The sequence below is a fragment of the Mandrillus leucophaeus genome, unplaced genomic scaffold (assembly GCF_000951045.1).
Source record: "Mandrillus leucophaeus isolate KB7577 unplaced genomic scaffold, Mleu.le_1.0 Scaffold158, whole genome shotgun sequence".
In the NCBI taxonomy this organism is placed as follows: Eukaryota; Metazoa; Chordata; class Mammalia; order Primates; family Cercopithecidae; genus Mandrillus; species Mandrillus leucophaeus.
The window spans coordinates 1,145,353-1,151,283 of NW_012101565.1; the positions used below are offsets into that span (position 1 = coordinate 1,145,353).

A 5,931-nucleotide genomic window follows, 5' to 3' on the forward strand; every position below is an offset into this window, starting at 1 on the left:
TACAAATTCCCTTTTTGGCTAAATGCAGTTTCTTTGGACAGCTTTCCTTTCTTGAGCTCTGGTTATGGCAACAGCATCAGCCTCATCTTGCATGGCAGCCTCCCCTCGGGCCTTTTGCCTTCCAGCCGCACCCCCTGGTTTTGGCTTTGTATTTGCTGTAGGTCAAGGGCTTTGGCAGCAGATGGCCACACCTGTGGACTCCTCCAGCATGTCCTGGCTGATGCGTTAGGTGAATCATTTGGCTTCCCTATTTCTCAGTTTCCTCATCTATAAAATGGAGATAAAATTAGAAGTCACCTGACAAACCTGTTGTGGCTCAATGGGGTTCCTAAGCAGGGAGCAGACTTATCGCGGAGTGGTATTGGGCCTGTGGAGAGGAAGACACAAGAGGCAGGAGTTGGGCTGTGATGCCATCAAGCACAGCAGATACTGATTCCCTGCAGGGAGCTCTGCAACAGAAGTGGCTCTCAGGGCTGTCCTCGGTTGGACAAAGATGGCCAGGACTTTGCAACGTGAGCTGTACCAGGGAAGAGTGTGACCCTGGCGAGTTGCAGCTGATGGCTGAAGACCGCTTACCACACCCTGAACAACTAGGACACCCAGCCTGTCACTGGAGGGGGCTCCCTGGGCCTCTCATCACAGCATCCACCACAGTTGCTGACGTTCACAGGGGCCAAGCACTGGGCTAGACGTGGAACGAGACGGGGGTCCCTGACCTCACGGAGCTTCCTTTCTACTGGGAGGGACAATCAGTACCAAACAAGTAAACTCAAAGTATTAAGTGCCAAGATGCAGCCATGTGTTAGCTGTTGGTGGGGTTGAAGTGGCATTTGTCAGGTGTACAAGGCAGATGTTGATCTGTGACAACCTACTCAGGTGGTGTTCTCAAGCTCTTTGGGCCTGCAGACAGAGAGGCTGAAAGGTCTGTAAGCCCTGTGGGGAAGAGGCCCCAAGCCCTTCTTGCCTTAAGAGCTGGGTCCCATGGTAAGCTGGCAATAGGGTTGCAGCAGCTGAGGTCTCCGGGCCTGGATGAAAGGTGGGGTTGCTCAATACAGGGCTTTCACACACAGCCCTGGAACGCAGAAGCTTTTCCAAGAGTCGGGAGCCCCTGGAGAATCACAGCAGGACTTCCACATGGACTCTGTCCTGGAATTCCTGTAGACAGTCTTTGGATGAGGGCACGCGCCTAGCGTGTCCCCTTGGCCACAGCTCCTTCTCCCACGTTGCTTCTCTTCCTTTGTTCACCCTGGTACCTGGCCCTGGTACCTGGGCTGTCCTCCTCATCAAAGGGATAATTCAAAACTCTGCAGTTGATTTTAAGAAAGTAGGTGAATTTATTGGCTGGGAAAGACTTAATGTAGTTTTGCACTGTAGGTTACTTCTCATTCTTTGTTTGCTTCTGTCAAAATGTAAAAAGGACCTATTCAAGTGGTCAACTGACAGGTCATTACGTACACTTGGTGATAAACTGCTGTTATGTTTTTTGAATGTAAGTCAGAAGGAGCTAAAGAAATTGAGAGTCGGCTGGGCACAGTGGCTCACACCTGTAATCCCAGCACTTTGGGAGGCCAAGGCGGGCGGATCACGAGATCAGGAGATCAAGATCATCCTGGCCAACATGGTGAAACTGTCTCTACTAAAAATACAAAAATTAGCTGTGCGTGGTGGCGTGTGCCTGTAATCCCAGCTACTCCAGAGGCTGAGGCAGGAGAATCGCTTGAATCAGGGAGCCGTAGGTTGCAGTGAGCCGACATCGCCACTGCATTCCAGCACTACAGCCTGGCGACAGGCGAGACTCCATCTGGAAAAAAAACAAAACAAAACTGAGTGTCATTGCTAAAACAAAATTCCTCCCAATCCCATCTAACAATTTAGGTAAACAAGTTTCCTCAGTGCTAGCAGAAAAATGGAAAAAGAAAACCAAAAATACGAATATAATTTTTTTTGGGGGGGGGCAGGGGAATGTAATTAGTTCGGACTGTGACTCATTCCAGCAATGAGTAATGTCTACCAAGAATCAAGGAGCCGGCGCGGTGGCGCGCGCCTGTGGTCCCAGCACTTTCGGAAGCCGAGACGGGAGGACCACCTGAGCCCGGGAGGTCGAGGCTGCAGTGAGCCGAGATCGCGCCACTGCACAGCAGCCTGGGCGACAGAGAGAGACCCTGTCTTAAAAAAACCAAAAAACCCGAAAACCAAAAAACCGCACAGCACGCCGCTTCCCCACCTCTCTGGGGCGCAGAAGGAGGTAAAGTTTGGCCCTCACGGTATTTACTTCCCCTGGGTCCTCGCCTCCTGAGAGGCTGGTCTTGGGCTGCGGCCGGGCCTCGCCGCGAGTTCCAGACCCGAGTTTCCGAGCCCGCGCTTCCCGGCCCGCAATCCTCTCAACCGCGTAACGATGCCACGCCCGCCGCACGCCCCGCGACCCTCCCGGGATCTTAGTTCTCGCGCCCGGAAGATCGCACCACCGAGAGGGGAGCCGATCCGTAGCGCTCCTAGAGCGCCACCGGAAGTTTCCCAGGCGGGGCCTCTCGCGACTTCCGGTCGCGGCGGGCTGGGTGAGGTGCGGGCTTTGTCGGCGGGTTTGCGGAGCCCGCGCCCGCGGGGTCCAGTCAACGGCTGCGGGGTCGGGCTGGCGCCGTCCTCTCCCCGCCTGCGCCGGGTGAGTGGCGCGTTCCGGGCGGGGGCGGGCAACGCCTTAGCTGCAGCCCCGGCTGGCTCCGGAGCCCGGCGGCCTTGCCGGGACAGAGTCCGCCGGGAGGGCCGGGCGGGGTCCGCAGGCCGCGGCCCGCCCCGCAGGGCGTCCAGGAGCGGGGCCTTGGCTAGCCCGTGTCCCGGACGCAGCCGCGGCCGCCCCCGCGAGGCTGCAGCGTCTTTCCAGCCAGCCCACCTCGGACCCGAGCCTGGGGTCTTCTCCCTGAGGAGCGCCGTGTGGGTCCCCCTGGTTCCCTCCTCTTGCCCGAGCCGTAGAGCCGCGGGCTTGAGTTTCCCGTCGCCGTGTTCAGGCCCGCCAGGCCTGCGTGAGGTTGATGCCGCAGAGATGTCTTACGGTGTGACGGGACTGGGTGTGGGCGTTCCCGCGGCTGTGCCTGAACCCTGCCTCCGCGCCCTGGGGCCTTGAGGCTTCCCAGTGCTGGAGGGGATGCAGCGCCAGCATCTTCCATGCTGTTGGGGATAGGGGTGGGGAGGGAAACGTGATAAGTAGAATTAGAATTAAGTACAAGACTTGGTCCTGGAGGAGATTCCCAGATGGGAAGAGGTGGTTTGGCAATCCTGCTTTTTCTCGAAGGTACTCTTTCCCTTTCAAGTCTTTAAGAATCCCAGTGGCAGCCGGGCGCGGTGGCTCACGCCTGTATTCCCAGCACTTTGGGAGGCCGAGACGGGGCATCGCGAGGTCAGGAGATCGAGACCATCCTGCCTGACACAGTGAAACCCCGTCTCTACTAAAAAATACAAAAAACTAGCCGGGCGAGGTGGCGGGCGCCTGTAGTCCCAGCTACTGGGGAGGCTGAGGCGGGAGAATGGCTTGAACCCAGTAGGCGGAGGTTGCAGTGAGCCAAAATCGAGCTAAGATCCGGCCACTGCGCTCCAGCCTGGGCAACAGAGTGAGACTCCGCCTCAAAAAAAAAAAAAAAGAATCCCAGTGGCATTCTCTGTGCTTATGTCAAGGCTGTCTTGTCCCCTTTACACATAGGCTACGTCATGGTCCAGCGACCCTCAGGGTCTGAGCAGCGCCTGGATGCGGGCCTCAGACTCGGGTAGTTGGTGTGAAACAGCTCAGGGAGCTGCCTAGCTTGTTGGCGCTGCCTCAGGGTCATGGAAGATGACCCAGGAGAGGACACGGGGCTCATCGTTATTCTTGGGCAGAGCGCTGAGCAGCATGCTGGTAGCAGAAGCCAAATGGCCTGCGTGGGGCGGGGGCAGTTGACAGCTGGCTCCAGTTCTCTGACCTGACGCTTGTTACCTCCCTGAACCTGTGCGGCATCGTGGGGAGCACTAGGAAAACAAGCGCTCCCTGCCTAGCGCGTGGCGCACGGTAGGCCCCTTGGTGTGGGGCGGGGCAAGGAGGTCCAGATGTTGGTGGAGCTCTAGTCCGTGGCCCACTCGGCTGCCCTCTGGCTCTGCTTTTCCTGTTTCCTAAGGGTGAAGCTTGGTGTTAATTTCTTCAGGCTGTAAGCAACACACAGTGACTCTGGCTGGGAGTTTGAGGCTGGAATATCCCCTTACCAGTGTGGGTGTAAGAGCTGGGGGCTTCTAGTGCCGGATGGGACACCCCTGGACACCCCAGGGCTGCTGTGGCTTCTGATGATACACAACATCTGCTGTTGAGACAATTTCAGGTGATTTTTAGTTATTATTTATTTATTTATTTATTTCTTTGAGACGAAGTCTTGCTCTGTCGCCCAGGCTGGAGTGCAGTGGCATAATCTCGGCTCACTGCACCCCCAACCTCCCGGGTTCAAGTGATTCTTCTGCCTCAGCCTCCGGAGTTGCTGGGACTACAGGCATACGCCACCACGTCCGGCTAATTTTTGTATTTTTAGTAGAGACAAAGTTTCACCATATTGGCCAGGCTGGTCTCAAACTCCTGACCTCGTGATCCGCCCACCTCGGCTCCCAAAGTCCTGGGATTACAGGCGTGAGCCACGGCGCCTGTCCTCAGGTGATGTTTTATTCAGCAAATTCTGTGTTATAACAGGAGATGGGTCCATGCTAGCCAGTTTGTTGCGTGGAGCCACAAGTCAGGTGGCTTCTTTTTTTTTCATTTCATGTCAGTTTCTTTAAATGAAAGTGTATTGATTTAATTTTACTTAAATTCATAAAAGAAAAAGGAGCTAAGCAAAAACTGAAAATAGCTATTTTGAGATAACTGTTTCTTCGAAGCAAGATATTTGCAATTGTAAAAACTTTCTCTAGAGGCAGGCAGATCATGAGGTCAAGAGTTCAAGACCAGCCTGACCAACGTGGTGAAACTCCATCTCTACTAAGTACGGAAGTTAGCCAGATGTGGTGGCATGCACCTGTAATCCCAGCTAGTCAGGAGGCTGAGGCAGGAGAATCGCTTGAACCAGGGAGGTGGAGGTTGCAGTGAGTGGAGATCACACCATTGCGCTTCAGCCTGGGCGACAGAGTGAGATTCCGTCTTAAAAAAAAAAAAATTTTTTTCTCAAAAGTTAAAAAAATTATGAAAATCATTAAGAGGCACACATATGGCTTTAAGATATATTCTTGTAAACAGAAACAGCTTGTTTCTGGCTGGGCGTGGTGGCTCACGCTTGTAATCCAATCCCAGCACTTTGGGAGGCTGAGGTGGGTGGATCACTTGAGGTCAGGAGTTTGAGACCAGCCTGGGTAATGTGGTGAAACCTCATCTGTACTAAAAATGCAAAAAAAATTAGCCGGGTGTGGTGGCAGGCGCCCGTAATCCCAGCTACTTGGGAGGCTGAGGCAGGAGAATAGCTTGAACACACAAGACGGAGATTGCGGTGAGCCGAAATTGTGCCACTGCACTCCAATCTGGGCGACAGAGCGAGACTCCGTCTCAAAAAACAAACAACAACAAAAAAAACAACTTATTTCCAGGTATTATAACAGCCATTTTAAAATTTAAAATCAGAAGGCATCACTGAGTTCCAAAACAAATAAGAAACCAACATCTCCAGCCCACCGTCCCCCCACTGGTTTTTTTGAGATGGAGTTTTGCTCTTGTTGCCCAGGCTGGAGTACAATGGCGCAGTCTCAGCTCACTGCACCCTCTGCTGCCCGGTGTCAAGAGATTCTCCTGCCTCAGCCTGTTGAGAAGCCGGGATTACAGGCGTGTGCCACCACACCTGGCTAATTTTGTATTTTTAGTAGAGATGGGGTTTCACCATGTTGGCCAGGCTGGTCTTGAACTCCTGACCTCAGGTGATCTGCCTGCCTCAGCCTCCCAAA

General features: G+C 54.1%; 1 protein-coding gene across 2 annotated transcripts in view; it reads left to right on the forward strand.

The window, feature by feature from the left end:
* The first annotated feature begins 2,526 nt into the window (after positions 1 to 2,526).
* ZNF623 (zinc finger protein 623) overlaps positions 2,527 to 5,931 on the forward strand; it is a 17,139-nt gene continuing 13,734 nt past the window's right edge. Inside the window, exon 1 of one of the 2 annotated variants that reach the window (XM_011975655.1) lies at positions 2,527 to 2,659. The gene's annotated coding sequence lies outside the window, so the exon portion shown is untranslated. Of the gene's footprint in view, positions 2,929 to 5,931 lie in introns of both variants that reach the window. The other variant, XM_011975656.1, reaches the window with a different exon arrangement.